Source organism: Triticum urartu, chromosome 6A (assembly GCF_056163025.1).
Source record: "Triticum urartu cultivar PI428250 chromosome 6A, HENAU_Tu73, whole genome shotgun sequence".
In the NCBI taxonomy this organism is placed as follows: Eukaryota; Viridiplantae; Streptophyta; class Magnoliopsida; order Poales; family Poaceae; genus Triticum; species Triticum urartu.
The window spans coordinates 393,813,845-393,831,960 of NC_141878.1; positions in this window are offsets into that span (position 1 = coordinate 393,813,845).

An 18,116-nucleotide genomic window follows, 5' to 3' on the forward strand; every position below is an offset into this window, starting at 1 on the left:
ATTTTGAAAATTCGCAAATTTTTGCTGGGGAACGAAATATTCTTAATCCAAAAATTAATAGCCATACTAAAACAAATTTAAAAATAAATTAGTACTATGTCATGTTAAATCCAATGAAATACGTATAAGATATCAGTGAAGAACAAAAACAAAAAAAGAAACTTATATCCCATTTGCTATAAATTTTTTGGAATTTTCAACCCCTTTTGATATTACTTTTAACAGACATTGACCATACTCTTAAGCCAGGCCGGAATGCATCCCTCCTCGTCTTGAAAGATTTGTAGCCTAGTAATTCGGAGAAAACAAATAGGCCTAGCTTGGGTATTCTTCAAAAAGAAATACTGGGCTACCTTTTTTCCCAAAGAACTGGTGCATGAGCATTTAGCTTTATTTATTTATTTACTTGTTTATGTTTACGGGACCATGAGCATGTACCTGGGCCGGATTCATGTGAGAGCCTCCCTTCCAGTTAATTATGGGCTTCTCTACTGGGCCTTCATTAGTGGGCTGCATGTTATCAACAAGTGGAAAATGTGTTCTGAGTTTAAAAAAATGTGTTCCTTACGATAAATAGTATGCGCTACGTACGGTACGGGGCACTAAAGGATCGAACCGTGCAACGACTTCCAAAACATTGTGTTTGTCATTCTAACAACACATTTATTCAACCAACAGACGAAATATACTACTGATTGTACATTGAAAACAGCAGCAGCAACCAGGGCTGGGGGTGCAACAGAAGCAGTAAGCAGGCCAGAAGAGTGAAGACGCAGCTCTCTCTTCCAAACCAAACATCAGCCATCATTACAAAAGGGCTACCAAAAAAGAACAAGTGTATGCATCAAACTAAATAAAGATCCTACTACACCAAGTGTACGCATCTAACTAACTGGCTCAGTTAGACATTACTATTTATTAAGCTGTGGAGATTGGTTGACGGCTTGAACTAGATGGGTGCCTGACGGGGGAAACTCCAGCCAGCAGGTCGAATTTTGATACTTGCGACCCTCTCTCCTACTTTGGGCTGCAGAGCGTGGCGGCACATATCAGGGTATGGTGCATGCAGAGACGCATGGTACGCTGTGTACACACAGTTTTGCCTGTGAATGAAACCGCGCTGCTATCATGATCCTTTCCGTCGGTTATCTCCTGGTTAATCGGATAATTCAGTCCAACAAACAGAGAGCGTGTACCAAGCTACTTACCAGCCTCCAGTCAAAAATTCCTGAAGGCCCAGAGAAGCTGGGATCCTGCTCAAAGACCTTGCAGTGACTGTGATTGTATTTCGCGAAACAGCACATCCGGTACGTGCGGACGATCATCAATCTTTCACCGTCGTCTAATCGAGCCAGGAACCACCTGCAACTGCCATGCCACTTTTCTTTGAAAGGTTCTGGGATTAGGAAGGGTAGGGACACTAGGCGGTCTACAACATCATATCAAGTTGGAGTCAAATAAAAAAGGGCTCTTGGTTTAGTCAATCTTAAGAACAGCATGTTATGAGCATGAATATTTTTCAGCAAATGTTGACAGTAATATAAGCAAGCCATCATGATATCATAGGAAAGTAACATACTACTGTAACAGCCATTTGTAGTGATGACTGGAGTAGGCCAGCAATATGTCCAGCCGTAGAAGGAGTCGACAGCGTAAATGAAGCCCTTGTGTTCAATGGCATCAGAGAACCATGGAGGATGTATGATCCTACGATGGACGTGCAGATTTATCCACTTACCGCAGTGACCTGTCAGATAGGCGAGACCGCGGTTGAAGAACGCAATTAGCGTGAAGTCTTTATAATTCGCAGATCTTGTGGGCACTTGGCAGATTACAACCTTGAGCAAATCAAACTTGGTATCATGTTGGCTACTATAAGATTCCAAGTATTCTGGGCCGCGGTGCCAAAGCAGTGCAGTGTTAATCGAAGGAAGGGGGTCAATCGCCGGGTGTAGACCTCCATGAGCATCCAGCTGCCGCGACCGTTGACGAGCACCATCCAAGACGTGTTCATGCCGACCCAGTACATACCGTTAATGTAGTTGAGGCTGACAGGGATCGGATCATAGTCAAGGGGGTTGATGCTCGCCACCCTATGATCGTTATGCTGCGTGACACGCCGTTTCTAAAGATCAGGCGGCATCAGCAAGCAAGGAGCCGGCTTAAAAAGCTCTGGCCTAAGGGCTTTGAGTAAACGGTACAGCCCCGACGAGCACGCGGCGAGCGGCATGGTACTGAGATTTTCCACACGTGAAACAATGAGCTTGATTACCTCTATGGGGAGCGAATTACAGCCACTCTTTCGGCGGACGCTGCTCGGTTCTGCCATTGTTAGTGCTTGGGTTTCAGACGAGGGGGGAGGCGCCTTAGTGGGGATGGAAGATTGGACGAGATTATGTGCAGACAAAGATGGAGAAGCGAATATGTGCTGTGGGAAGTGGAAAGGTGATGATGACTACAGCACGCCGCTTGACTTACGAGACACATACCAGCAGCGTAGGGTCATGTTGATGCCAGACAACTTGCTTGAGTGATCACAGTACTGGTACTCCCTACAATGCTATGCCCTAACTTGCTTGAGTAGAGTAGTAGAGTAGGACTCTGCTCTACTACTAGCACCAGAGGACTAGTATATTCTAATCTAAAATAGTTACAAACTTCAATGCCCGAGCGTGGAATGACTATGAACCATGCTCAAAGACCATGTCTACGTGGTGTTTGGACATGGGCGACAACCTCAATGCCAACGGTGCTGCTCCCATTGCACCGTATGTGTTTCTGTCCTTCCTGTTTGAAATCATGGTAGAATTCATGTTTCTACTCTATATCCTACTACTATGCTAGTCCGCATGATTAGCTTCATCTCTGTTATAGCTGTCATGATTTATTTTGTGCTTATTCGGATTAAATCTCGTAGTAACTTGCTCATATAATCAACTGGCGCAACGTCCCCTACAGCCACTCCCGTTTCATGGACGGCCTGGTCGATGTTGGAATTTTGCTAGTAGGCCTTTATAAGGTGAGCTCTTCTACCACTTGTATGAGCATGAGAAGAGGAGACCTACATGCGCGCTCCTCCTCCTCGCTCGCCTCGCCACGCCACGCCTCGTCATGACGCACCGCGGGTTGCGGGATTGAGCCGAGCCGAGGACAGAGCTATACTCCCACGACCTACCCGGCCCGCTCTATATAGTTTCTCACCACCGTTCGAGATCATTGCGCCGCCAAGCAAGTCTTCTCCATCCCTCCTTTCGGTGTGCACCGGGAGAAGGGACAGCAGGCCTCCGGAACCCCGCCTCTCGTGATCCTGTACGGGAGAGGGGCGATCAGGTTTTTGGGGAGCGCACTCACGCGACTGCTGGCAGCGATGATTTTGCGAATGACGACTTCTTCCCCGACCTCGGAAACCTCATCCTCGACATGGGCGACAACGTCAACGCCGGCAACCAGTGAGATACAGGGTGTAGGAAGCGGTTTGGGAATTTGCATGCCTTTCCAACCAGTGAGATACTCCGTAAAAAGTACGACAGAGAAATAACCACAGAGAAGGAAGCTAAAAGTAAACAATCAAATGAGCATTTTTGCATTGAATTGTTTCACAAGCTTGACTAATGCTGTTTTTTCTACTTCTACAAAAACCGCATCGTAATGTTAAAACTTGCATTTGTAGGTACATAAGTAATAGTAGTACTCCCTCCGTCTAGGTGTATAAGTCTTCCCTCCTTCTTGGTCACGGTGCACAACCGAAGATGACTTATTGACCTGGACGGAGGGAGTAGCACAGTCTGAAAGCATATATCAAGAGAGACGTGTAGTGCGATATTATATAGTAAAGTTTGTGCTATATGCATGTACTTGCAAAATGTGTACGAATACACAAGGTTTCCAAACTTTCCCTTTTACATACTTAATTAAGGACGCTAAAAATTCCTGATCATTCAGGATTTATCATTTACGTCCCAAAACTAATGAGATCGCCTTACGAAACAAAAATTGTACTCCTCCTAAAAGCCACGGCGCTCGCAGGAGCGCTTGCGGCGCGCCACGAGTGCCCTGGTGTGTGGCCATTTCCAAGCACGGAGACACAACGCCTCTTCCTCAGCCTCCCAACTCGCGAGGTGCTGATTGGCGGCTTGCCGTCGGGCGAGCACGATCTCACCGGTGTGGTGATCCGGCGCCAACAGGTACTCCTCCTCGCTGGAAGCGTGCACCCGGTCCACGTACCGCCAAGCGTAGATGAGGCGCTTGGGCCTGACTGCACTCAGGGCGTCGGCACGGGCGTCCTCCGCCACCCTCACGGCCCTCGTACGAGCCTTCTGCCAAAGAGCCAATTGCCTGACTCTCTCAGAAGCGACATAGGCCTCCCAGGCAGCTTGTTCCGCGGTGCGCTTCTCTTCATCGGCCTGCTTCTCCGCCTCTATTTTGGCGCGCTCTGCTGGAGGCAAAGCCTCCCACAAGGCGACATCCATTTCTTTCCAAAGCTCCTCGAGGCTGGGGGGCTCGGCGGGCGGTGCGACATTCTCCTCGTAGTAGGGAGCCGACGCGTCCTCCGGCGCGCGTGCTGGCGAGATTGGGAACGCCGACACGTCCACCTCGATGCGTCGCGGCGAGGAGCGGAACACCGATGCGTCCTCCTCGACTAGTGGCGGCAAGGAACGGAATGGCGACGCATCGCGTAACGGCGAGGAGCGGAACACCGACACGTCCTCCTCGACTAGTGGCGGTGAGGAACGGAACGGCGACGCGTGACCGTCCGTGCGGTGCAGCGAGGGGCTCCTAGGGCTTGGGAGGGGCGATGCCATGGTGGTCGTTGTGAGATGGAGGGGGAGGAGATAGTGATGAACGTGAACGTGAGGGTGAGGAGATAGCGATGTTGTGGGAGGCGCAGTATTTATAGCGAGCAATGGCACACCTACGTAAGATATGGACTGAGCTGCACTGACTTAACTGCCGGTCCAGTTGCATCACTGACATGTGGGCCAGACCCCTGTTGGGCCCATATGTTAGTGATCGAATGCACCTGTAGTTAAGTAACAACTACGTGGGCATATTTGTTGGAGTAAATTATGGGGGAGCGAAGGGGTGGAAATATTGCTGGTCACAACAGATTGGACAAGCGTGGGGGGAGGAGAGTCATGCATGCAAAAATTTTCACACGGGGTGGAGTGGTGGGACCGCCGGAGGGAGAAGGAGAGTTTGGCAGGCATATTGTTTCCACACATGGAGAGGAAAAAATTTGGAGACGAACGGGCTTCCTGCAGGTATGGGGAACGGTGCATAATAAGTCATCTTGCATGCCGGGCTAGGTATAGTCTCAAGACATTAAAAACAAACACGCCCCACACATGTTCATATTTTAAGGTGCACCAAATTATTACATGCGATGATTAAGGCTGGCCATAATGGTGGTATCTTAGCTGGTATCATGCACACGGGAATAGCAAACATGCTGATGTGGCAAAGAATTAAAGAAGAGAGGGGGATTACTGTAACTAGTGTTCATGCATGCATTGGTAAACACATTTTTTTGTGGAGAATGACAGCACTAGTTGAGTACTTTTGCAGACGTCAAAAACTATTCCACAATGTGTCAACAGTCACAATGTCAAATCAATATTTTTACACTCATTATAAAACGTAGTTCTTATACTCCCTCCTTCCATCTATATAGGGCCTAATGTGTTTTTCGAGGCTAACTTTGACCAAATGTTAGAGAAATAATATATGACATGCATCTTACACAAAGCACATAATCAAATTCGTATGTGAAAGGAGCTTTCAATGATATAATTTTCACATTATGCATGTCATATAGTATTAATTTTATCAATGGTCAAAGGAGGTCTTGAAAAACGCATTAGGCCCTATATAGATGGAAGGAGGGAGTACTCATTATAATTATTACTCCCTCCGTCTAGGTGAGCAAGTCATCTTAGATTGTGCACTGTGACCAAGGAGGAGGGGAAAACGAGAGATCTTAATGTTTATTTGCTAATTAATAGCATTGCATGCAATGAACTAACCACTGCATGTCGTGTTTGGTAGTCTCAAGTCATTAAAAGCATGCACACCCACATCTCCTACTGGTTGATATGTCAAGAAACAAGAAACGAGGTAGAAGTTAATGCACCGCGCCTAAGTGTTTTGGGAGTATTGTAGATATTGATATTTTTAGTATAAATTTGGTCGTGGGATTTCATTGATGCCTGTCAAAGCGTTGATAGGTCTGCTATGCGTGACCTGAAGATGAAAGCGTTGAGCATCTCGAAGTTGATCAACAATCATCAATTGTCAAAGATTAGCCGTTCGGCCAATAACGTGGCACACTTAATCGCTAAGTATAGCTTTGACAATAGATTAGATGGTATTCTTGTAAATAACATACCGCCCTGTGTGGTGAATATTGTATCGAATGAGTGTACTGGTGTGGCTGGTTAATTAATATAAGGTGGTGTTCAAAAAAGTATAAATTTGGTCAAACACTTTGCAAATGGTTGACGGGAGTAAAAAGGACCAGAGGGAGTATCATGCATGCGGAGTAGGCAAAATATTGCTTGTCTAAAAAAAGGCAAAAAAATTGCTCATTTATAGCCGGTCGAAGTCTCAAAGGGCGCGACCGCGTGAGGGAGGCGAAGGTCGTGGGAGGCGCGACGTTTGACGGAATTAAGTGAAGTTACATCCACGCGCCGGCATGGCATGCGAATAGGCAGAAGCTATACCGTCAGGCCTACAATATGGGTCTAGTAGACATGACATCTAGTGGGTCCCGCATAGTTCTCGAGAACTCTTTGGGGGCTTGGAGCCGTTTATCCACCGGGCAAGCCAGCAACCCCACGCCGTTCGCACGCCCTACTCGTCCCCGTCTTCTATCTTACAACAGTTCGCTACCAGTCGTCCCGTCCTTTCACATTAGTTCGCTCCCAGTTTTTTTGCGGGGTACAACAGTTCAACTTCTCCTAACCCTCCTCCAAAATCCATGGACTCCCAAATCTCCATGGTCGTCGCTGAGTACCAGGTTAGAGCCATCACCGGCGATCAGTTCATCATCATCTACACACGTGGATCTGAGACGGTGAAAGCATGGCTTGCTCGCTTCCTACGCATGTTCAACAGTTCAACGGATGAGCGGGTCGCTGGGCTAGATGTTGAGTACACCACAGTCCTAGGACGAGAGAAGGATCTACAGGACGAAGAGAGGAAGAAGACCGCCGTGATCCAGGTTTGCGTACATAACGTTTGCTTGGTCTACCACATATGCCATGCCGATGTTGAATGCCAGTATTTTAAGAACTTCCTCAAGGACAAAAGACTAAAATTCGTTACTGTAGGCTTTAAGAACGACAGTGATGTCCTGCGTCGGATAGGTCTCGTTGTAGGCCAGCCCTTCGATCTCCAGAAGGCAAGACTGGTGTCCTCCTCTCAACCTTCAATGCTGACCCTGGCAGCAGCCATGATTGATCCTTCATATGCTAAACTGAAGAAACCTCATCACGAGTTTCATCATGCATGGGAGTCGAAGACATTAGATGAAGATCACATCCTGTACGCAGCAATGGATGCCTACCTTTGTTTAAATATCTACAAGGGTTGGATGAAGAAGCAGAACCCAGTGTCTAGTTCAAGCAAAGAAGCATCGGCGAAGAGGAAGAGGAAGAGGGACGAGGATGAAGTCGAGGACGTGGACTCGGACTCCAAGTAGGTGGCAGTGCCGTCGCTCATGCTGGTTCTACAACAGTGTCAAGCAGACTAGTTTCTTATTAGTTTATTTTCAAGGGTGTGTTGTGCTGAGGCCCCAGCAGAACTATGTTATGTTCTTTCTCGTTATTTGAACTGTTTAGTATGTACAGTAGTACTAGTACTATGTCTTACTACTATTCTTCTTGCAGTTGGTACTAATGCTCGTATCTTCGTGTCCCTACTGTACTTAATACATTCATACTAGTAGTATAATTTGGGTCAGTCGATTTGTGAAAGAAGTTTGACGGTGCGAAGGAAGAAGACGGCAGAAGAGGTGGAAGAAGCCCTTCTAGCCATCCATGTTGCATCAAACGGCTCACATGAGTCGAGTGACCCAAATTGCTCCTTTAGATTGCAGGATCCATGTGGCATTCAAGGTCTCGAAGGTAGATTCTGCGTCTGCACCCAGTTTGCGGGCTCGACGCGCGCGCGACCGGTTTCCGCCGCGACAGCCACCATGAGCGCCTCCTCCGCGCGGGTGGAGACGACAATGACATGCTAGTTCCTCCTCGCCGGCGTGCTGTAGCACGCACTCGTCCTCCTCTTCGTACGCTGCGTGCATAGACGCGGCTCCACTAGCTGCTCGTGTGCTTGGCAGCGTGGTGGCATCGCGAGGAGGGACTGCAGATGACGTGAGCGGGCGAGCCTTTGGTTTCATGGCACAGGGATGGCGGCGACACGACGGTGATGGGCGAGAAATTGTAGGCCGGAGCAGGCGGGCGTCGGCATGCGCAACGGCGGCGGCATATTGATGAGTGCGCGTGTGGGAGCTTAGTTTAGTTTTATATATAAGGTTGGTCAAACTTAAAAGAAAACCGTACTAGTACATGTAAACATTAGACTTAGGCAGCGCTTTTATTAGTTACTAGCTTATGTTCTTGCCCATTGTGACAAGCCTTAGTACCACGGCCACGATACGGAATCCTGTGCAAGCGCGTGAACCGCGACCGCGTGATCGGTCGAACGGTGCGTCACCGTGTCGCGCTCGAAGGACATCCACCGAACCTTTTTGTGTGTGTGAAAACAATCTTCGAATATTACTCAACTTTTTTCCTGTGAAATTTCTTGACGCTGCAATATTTCCATATATTTGAATTTAGCTCCAGTTCGTGTTTATTTGGATTTGGACGTTTTAGGTGCGCCCTAGTTTTTTAATACTGATTTTATGTGTGTGACTGAGAGAGAATGTGTGTATGTGTCCATATGTGTGTTGTGGCGGAAGGGCAATGTGGAGACGGTGTGTGTGTGATACAGACATAGAGAGGTGTGAATGTGCAAATGATCGTGCATGAGTGAGACATAGACAGATGCCGATACATTGTGTATACATGAGAGAACGGTCTTCTAGTTTACTTGTGTGTGAGAGAGAGAGAGAGAGGGAGAGAGAGAGAGACAGAGAGAGGAGCATCCGTAACACAACAACCATCTCTCTCGATTCGTCCGTCCCTCGCACGATCGCATGCAACACATGCATCAACGTGCACATTTTGACACCCTCACCCGCCCCTGCCCACCTCAAGGCCCGCACAATCTCTTCGTGAATACCCATTTCTCTCCTTAGGTTTGTTCTCTCTCAATATCTGACACACACACACAGAGATACACGCAGCACAACACACACACACACTCCCCCGAGCACACAATTCATCCCCATCCAAGGTTATATGGCGATCACTCTCGCTGGTGCTTCTTTGCACCCCAACATGCACAACACCTCAATCTTCAAAGAGGGCAACGAGCAGATCGAAGACGGCGACCACACCGCGCTAGAGAATGCGGGGTCATTTGGAAGCAGGGTGATGTGACGACGGCTGACTGACTCCTCCCCCCACCCTCTCTCTCTTGCACAAAATTACTAATCCCTCTCTCCCCCGCACAAAATTGTCAATCCCTCAACCCATGAGATCCTTCCCCTCTCGTCCATGTTTTTCCCGCTCTCTCATCAAACATGTTGTCTCTTCTCCTTCCACGTATACAGAATCCAGATGCACACGCATCTCATGTATATTACATGTATGCATCTTTCTCACAGACCTAACTTCTTCCTCTCTCTTTCTCTCTCTATCTCTCTCTCTGTCTCGTTAGGTTTGTCTCCTACTCTCTCGTCCACATACATACAATCTTTCCCGCCCTATCTGCTCCATCTTCAAAAGCTCTCTCTGCACGTTTCATTCACACATTGGGATATGTCAAAATGTTGCTTCTGTAATGGCTGATGTAGAGTTATGGTTGTTCTTGTTGCATCCTACAAAGTAATAACTATGAAATGCATTTAGATTCTCATTTGACTGGGATTATGTGAGTTTGAGCATGTTGTGAAGTACTATAGACCTTGTATACATCTTGGGATTCGACAATGATTGTAACTATTGAATTGTATAGACCATTACACTCGAAGTCAATAGCCTAATATATTTATTTCACAATTTCAAAAAATGATTAGTTCACTACAAACTAAGAAAACAAATGTGTATTCCCTCTGTTTTTATTTAAGTCCGCGTATTAGCATTGGTCAAAGTCAAGTTTTGTAAACTCTCGGAAAGCTTATAACAAAAACTATTAACATATACAATAACAAACAAATACCATTAGATTCATTATTGAATGTACTTTCATATCATACATATTTGTTATGGTAAATGTTTATATTTTTCTATAAACTTGGTCAAACTTTAGGAAGTTTGACTTCAGTCAAACCTAATATGCAGAGTTTACTACTACTACTCGCTAGTTGCTTAGCCGAATCACTCAACATGCCACACAGGGAGTCCAGTGTCACAAAATTTTGAGGTCGGCGGGAAAATCTCCCGCGACCCTGATTCAAGCAGTGGGAAGTTACCATCATAGCCTTCGGAACAGGCCTGCGGATGACGCTTGGTAGGTGGCTGTTTTCGTAACTTCAGGTTCACCCTACCTAGCCAACCCCACCCCGGCACCCAGAGTAGTACACCTGAATACTCCCCAATTTCTATCCCCACCGCAAAATAGACTTCTCCACGGCACCGCAGCCTTCATGCTCCTCCCCTTTACATCGGCGCACTCATCCACCGCAGCGCATCTGCCTCATCGACGACCTCGTACGCCGCACTAGAGCCGGTCCACCGTCGTCGTCGTACACGGAGCCTCTTCCCCGGCATCGTCTGCCACGGTCTCGGATCTGCTTCCCGGAAGCCGACGCCAAGCGCAGAAGTACCACCGTCGTGGACAATAAACTGACTCCCATTGCCGACCATGACTCACAGAGGTCGCCGCGACCATCGTTCTCCTCCTCGATTGGTAATGTGTGTATTGAATCACTTAGCAGTACATGTGCAGTTCCAATTTTGTTCATACCTACCCTTCAAATTTCCTGGGTGCTATTGTTCCCGTAAAAGTAATTGGTTATAGCCTCCATTGTCCAACAAAATATCATCTTGTAATTGTGCCTCGCTCCTGTATCGCGTTGTGCTTGGGTAGGTTTTTCATCTGCAACCAGTAGTGTGGCAAATGATGGAAATGTTTTTAGAACTAACAAAATGCCCATGCATTGCGCGCATCAAGATGCATTTGTATGAGTAGTTTATCTTGTTGGAGATGCTCTAACATGGCAGACGAGTGCTTTAATGTTTCCCACAAGATGCGCGAGTATTACTAGTAGTATATTTTTCTTGCCATGTTGAGATTTTAAAACCACGAGTGCGAACATGCAGAGGAGAAATGAAGACCAAACACAGGATATTCGGGACATCTTCAAGGAGCATGGCAAGTTAAAGAGGAGCTGCACCGAACCTGTAAAACGAGCTTTGGTAAGTAACACCCTTTCAATTACTTTCGTGTAGCCTCGTGTTCTTCGATGTGTATATGTTGTAGTTTCTGTTTCTCTTAAGCGTGGTGTTCTTCGATGTTTGATAAGAAGAGTCTTAATCGTCCTAATGCTTTCGTTTTTAGCTTGATGTAGGAAGTGGGTGTTCTCACCTTGTAGTCTGTTTTTATTTATTTTTTCCTTTTGAATTCACTTCTTCGAGTTCTGTTTATCTGGTTTCTACTAAATGGATCTAGGTTGCTCTAAGTATTGATCTAAAAAAGAAGTAACTTCATGTCAGGATGTAGTTCCTGCGAGGAGGGAAGTATGGTCAACCTCGAGATGATGTTTCCAAAATGAGGCTGGATTACACACAAGGTGCCAGTTCCCTAATGATGCTGGATTAGACACAAGGTGCAAATTCCCATAGGATGCTAGATTACACACAAGCCAGGTGGAGTCGTCAGTTGTTCGTGTCCTCGTGGCATTAGTAAGGCTGAAAGAAAGCGTGCAGCAGCCCTTGAGAATGTAGCTGAGTTCCTGAAGAAGCGAAAAGAGCAATCAGATGCTCTCTTCACCCAAGCCAAAGAAGAGATGGAAGAAGCCAGAAATAAGCTAGCAGAGGTAGAGAAGGCTAGGCGTCTCCTGCTATCTAAAACTGTTGTCAATAAGAAATTTCCTTCATAATAGCTAGGTTCAAATGTTTATCCAGTCAGCATGCCTGTTGTGATGTCCGTGCATCTTATGATGTGGCACAAAATATTTTTTTTCGGTTCATGTAATAACAACAATTACTTTCCAAACAATAACAGACGAAGCATTGGACATGGTATAGTTCACGCGCAAGCCCGACATTCCAAGTTCAACTTCCACATCAAACTCATGTTCACAGATATCTGCACATTCATACATAATGTCCACAACCATGATTCACTTCAAAGCCAAAAAATGTGAGGAGAGTTATAAATAAAGAAAATCCTCTACTAGTTCCTGCTACCAGTGCGAGCACAACAAGTCAAGACCATGCGCAAATTAATTATATTTTAGTCAATTTTTGTGTTCTAAAATGCCTGCCGGCTCGCGGAAGGACGTGTTGCTGGCACACGTGCGGATTCAATGAAGGCAGGTGGGGCAGTCTTAAGCTGGTTGCACGCGGCGAGGAGGCGTGCTCAGCGGGGCCTACAGCGAGTGCGGCCCTCTTGGCCGGCGCGCCGGTTCAATGCCTGCGCTATGAGAGGTCGCGTCTGTGTCACAGCAATCACTCCCTAGAGTCCTTTTTTGTTTGGGTATAACAAAATCTCGTTTTCCATTCACATTTTAGTGGTAGGAGTTGTGCGTGTGTGTCTATGAGAGAGAGAGAGGAGACGGTAGTCGGGGTTGTCTGATCGGTAAACAAATGAATAATGCCAGTCTGGGATGGAGACGAAAAGGAGACCGCGACAAATGTTGTGTCTACAGGAGAGATAGAGAGAGTAATTTTAGTGGTATGAGTCATATGTAGAGACATATAGGGTGTGTGAGAGAATCCCATAGAGAGAAAGACAAAGTGAAAGACGAGTGGAGACTGTGTGTTTGGCGGTGAAAAAGAAAGCTTTGGTACCGAGTGATACCAGAGAACAGTAGAGATGTGAGAGATAATGAAAACCGTGTAATTTATAATGATAGGGAGAGTGTGACACTTCTCAAGGGAGACGTCGAGAGACCGTGTTTGCGAGGATAGGAGCAACATGAAGTGAGCGTGCGGGTGAGCTGGAGAAAAGAGAGTGATAGCTACCTGAAGGAGCGTGCATGCGAGAGAGATGGGCGTGAAAGGAGTGCACAAAAAGGGATTCAAATATTTGAATTCGAGATGGTGATACATGTAATCCATACTCGAACCAAAATTGATCTATCAAACATGCATACTCATATGAATTCACGCACATCTATGTTATTTAATATGTAGATATTACTGATCCATACATTTTAGTAGAACATAATTTGGTTAAATTTTTTCAAATTCAACCTTAAGATTTCGAGATCGTTGTATTTGTAAATCATATTATGCATATAAAGGAGCAGAATTCTTTGTTGTACATTTGAAAGTATATATAAAAAATGATGTATATAGAATGTAATTCCAATTGAAAATGGATCCCGCCTGAAAAAAAATAGAATACAAACGGGATTCGAATTGAGTTGGCACGGTAAACGTGCACTCTGCAAAATTTGAACGAAGCGGGGAGAGTCGCAGTAACTGCCCGAAACCAAAATCTGCGTGATGGAAATCACTACTGCCTATCCCTGCCATGCAAAGCCTATATGCTGGATTTCTATAGGTTTCGATAGGGGTAGGTTTGTAATTTCACCCAAACGTGACATAACCGCCTCTCACCCGGATTCATACACAGTGGGCGCCAAAACACAATGTATCCTCGGCCAAAATCGACTCCCTCCCCGATTCATATTCATACACGGTGGGCGCCAAAAAAAACTCTCGTCGGCAAATATTCGGTGTATGTGAGATTACCGTCCTATCCCCAACCGACTAGTGTTGCTGTGATGTAGTAGAAATTTGAAACGGGGGCTAAGTTTGTAAATTTCCTCGCATTTGAGACAAGCGCGCCCTGAATACATGGTTCCCCCCTTCCTCTCTACCTCCCTTTTCCCCATTCGTACTCCGTGGGCGCCAAAACACCCTCTCCACCCCACCCTCCTCCGTCCGCCGCCGTCCGCCACCCCATCCACCGCCGTCCTCCTCCACCATGCCGGAGCTGATACCTCAACGCCGCCGTCCATTACAAGATATCAAACTCTCTCATCCACGGCTTCGGACCGGGATCCCTGCATCCCGTCGTCTCGCTTCATCCCCGTCGTCGTCTACCTTGTCGGCGCCGCTCCTACGACCGTCTCGTCCACCGCGCCCCGCCGCCACCGTCTACCCTCCTAGATCTGCTTCCACGCTGCCGACAGCCATCGCTACTGCAGCACCGTCAAATTCTCAGCAGATGCGTACATGGCGCCGCACCAGAGGCGGTACTCTTTTGTATCTGCTCAACTTATTTATCGCAGCAAGAAAATAGATCGCCACTGCTTTACTCTGATTTCTTGTCTTGGTTGCGAAGTTGCCTTTGTCTTGTTTGCACCTTCAGATCCGCCATGGTACACTCAACACCATACTTGCAATGCTTATGGTTTTCCCCTTTTATATTCCACACTAGTTAAATCACAGTAGACTAAATTTCAAAATTGGGTAAGTCGATTTTTCAGAGCTCACCGGAGTTCGCCGGTGCGATCGAAGGGGCTTGGGTGGGGATGGTGGTTGTGGGGGGTGGTGGTGGGGCCTCGTCGAACGAAGAAAACTCGACGCGTGTGGGGGCAGGGGTGGGGGTGGCGGAGGAACATAGGCGGTGGGGCCGGTGGTTCGGCCGGCGGCCCGTGCAGTGTTCTGTATGGGAAGCACAGTATGTTCCTTGTCAGGAAGGGGAGCAGGGACATCTGCAGTCAACAGCTGATAGAGTTGGCCTATACGTGATCGATAGGCTTTCAATTACTAGCGGCAATACAACACCGTAATTTCCAGCCAGTTCCACTTTCCCGATTTATATATCCTGGTTATGGTGTACCCCTGTTATGTACACTATGGGGCTGTTTGGTTTGTGACTAACTTTGCCAAAGATTGCCACACCTAAGGTTAGGCAAGTTTGACCAACTTAGGTGAGTGTTTGGTTCAAGCCACATCTTACGCAAGCCACACTTGGACCCCACATGGCATACACACAAAAAGTGTGGCAAGATTCCCTTAGGCTTGCCAACTTGTGGCTCTCATTTTGATGAACTAACCTTAGTCAAGTTTGGCAAAAAATGTGTGGCAAAGTGTGGCAATGGTAGTCCTAAAACCAAACAGCCCCTATGATCTGCCTAGTTGCTGTGTGCTCTTGTTGTCATGGTTTGGCAATAAACTCTCTATACAGTATATTATGAACCTATCATCTGCCAGCTATCCTTACTTCTAGAGCCTATTTTTTTGTGTACTTGTGCCAGATTATATAAATGCACGCACCATATTACAGCACACATGAGCTCTCTCATCAGAATCCAGTGATAGCACACAAGTGTTTATAGGGGCGCCCCTATATTAGAATATCATCTGCATTACAAAGATAATCTCACAACTATTTATGTTTTCATGGTTCTTAGATATTATACGCAATTACAGTGAATATCAGAATCCGCACATCAGAAGAATATTGTGGAACACTGCAATGACTTACAAAATTGGCAGCAAGGCATTGAGTGCCATTCTGGAAGCAATGAAACTCGTACGCTCCTCACCTATTGATTCTTGTTTAGAATATCATCCTAATGACTATTCTAACCTCGAGGAGTCAAAGGCAGATGGCCTGTCCTGTTCACCCATCAAGGTGCCTGTTCTAATTTGGCAAGGTTTTAAAAAATCCCACTCCAGCAAAAAGTACAGCAAGTCCACCGGCCGAAGACCTATCCCAACTGCAGAGACGGCCAATTCCTGCAGACTGGAACCCCATTCCATTTATTCCCAGTTTAAAAGACAATGCTTTCAATGTTGTTAGGGACTACGTGCATATATTCCCATCATGGGAAGATTATTGTGAAGACAAACACCATTTTCACATCTTCCTGTCCAACTTACGTGTAAGTGCTATTATTCATGGCTATTATTTTCCCGTTTTCTGTTGATTGAACACATCAATGATTTACATTACATTGTTGTAACTAGGCGAGGGTCAATCTGGATAGTCATGACAAGCAAAGCTTGCTTGTGCTTTTCAAGGAAGCATTGCAGCAGTATCGGTGTTACCTGAGGAAATCACACTTTGATGGAAAGTCTATAAATGAATTTCCGGTGAAGTCTCCTGTGCTAAATTTAGAAGACATTGAATGGAAAAACCTTGTTATGCACTGGTCTCGTTCCCAGGATGAGGTACTGTCTATGAAATCACATGACAATTTGAACTTCTACTATTCTGCATGTGCCTTACAGATCTTTTTTGTAGGAAATCTGCTCGAAGAAGAATTCTAGTTTGACAAGAACAACAGGATATCGCAAATATGCTGCCCACTACTTTGTTCTTGTTAGTACCTGTTGTCCTGTATCACTGTACTTGCATACATACGTGGTTCATTATGTGACAATAGTATGCATGATAGCTTGCTTATCAATTGTTCGCTCCAAATTATCTGATCTGTATGAATGGTTACATTAGTGTAGAATATATCCAATGCCAATGTTTTTTTAGCTCTGCATTGTTCTTGTAAGTACATGTTGTCCTTTATCAGTGTACTTATAATGACAGGTAGTTGTTCATGTACCATCACTCTGCAACTTATTTTCCTTTGCCCTCCATTTTCTACACATCAGATGTATATTTACTCTTACCATAAGGTTGGTACTGAAGAAGTTTAGCTGTGCATTGCTCTTGGCTGTACCTTTTGCCTGTATCATTGCACTTACATTTATAGCTACTTGGTTATGTAGCATCACTCTTCATCTTATCTTAAATATTCTCCATTTTTTGTATATTATCACATCTATATTTACTCTTAACAAAATGTAGAATAAAGGCAATGCTTTTGAAGAAGATTCGGTGGTAAACTTCTTGAATTGCCCCCCCCATCAGCATGGACAAGGCCTTTATAGAGCCTGTCTTCACCAATAATGTAAGTTTGTCCATCTCAAGCCTTCAAACTTTGTTGTATATATTTGGTTAGGCATGACTGCAACAGTTGTTTATTTTTGGTGTTTGCATCAAATTGCTTGTTTAAAGTTTATTATATGTAGTTCATAAACAAAAGCTCGTCCTTTCTCAATTTAAGTTTTCAGTTGTACAACCAAGTTCCTTCTTCATACCATGTAAATTAAACTATACAGACCAAGTGATCTTCTTTTGCACTGCATGTATGCTTCTGTTCTTCATCTATAATCCAGTGGTGTGGTGAACCTACCCACTACAGCACAATGTCATATTCTGCAATGTCTTAACTATGAAAAATGTCATATCATTCTACTATTATTTAAACCATCTCTTTATTTGCCAATCTGAAATGGTATAAATTGATAGCACACTAACCATTGATACTTATGAGTTCTTGATCTGTAATCTAGTGGTGTCGTGAAGCTGCCAACTCCTTCACAATGTCGTTTCCTGCCATGTCTTGACCTGAACAATACCATATTGTGTTAATGCAAATTTAAACTGTGTCACTTTATTCGTCAGTAAGAAATGTGATGAATTGTCAGCACTGATACTTTTATGTGCAAAACATGTCATATGTCTGCTTGTTTATCTTTCAGAGTGAGGAAGATATAAGTGTTGAACAAGCGCAGTCTCATCATCTTGCTCAGCTGCTTGCGCTACAGCTCCCTAGCAGGGCTAACCTTTCTTGAACAATATTGAAGTGCTGTCGGTTTTGTATATTATTTTGTCGGCGTGTTTATTTGCACTGGTGGCGATCTTTGATGCCCTGTGTATGTAATCTGCTGTCTGCTTGTGCTTTATTATCCTAGTGGCGAACTTTGATGTCCAGTGGATGTAATATGCCGTAATTTCTTTATTATATAGTATAGGTTTTTCTTATT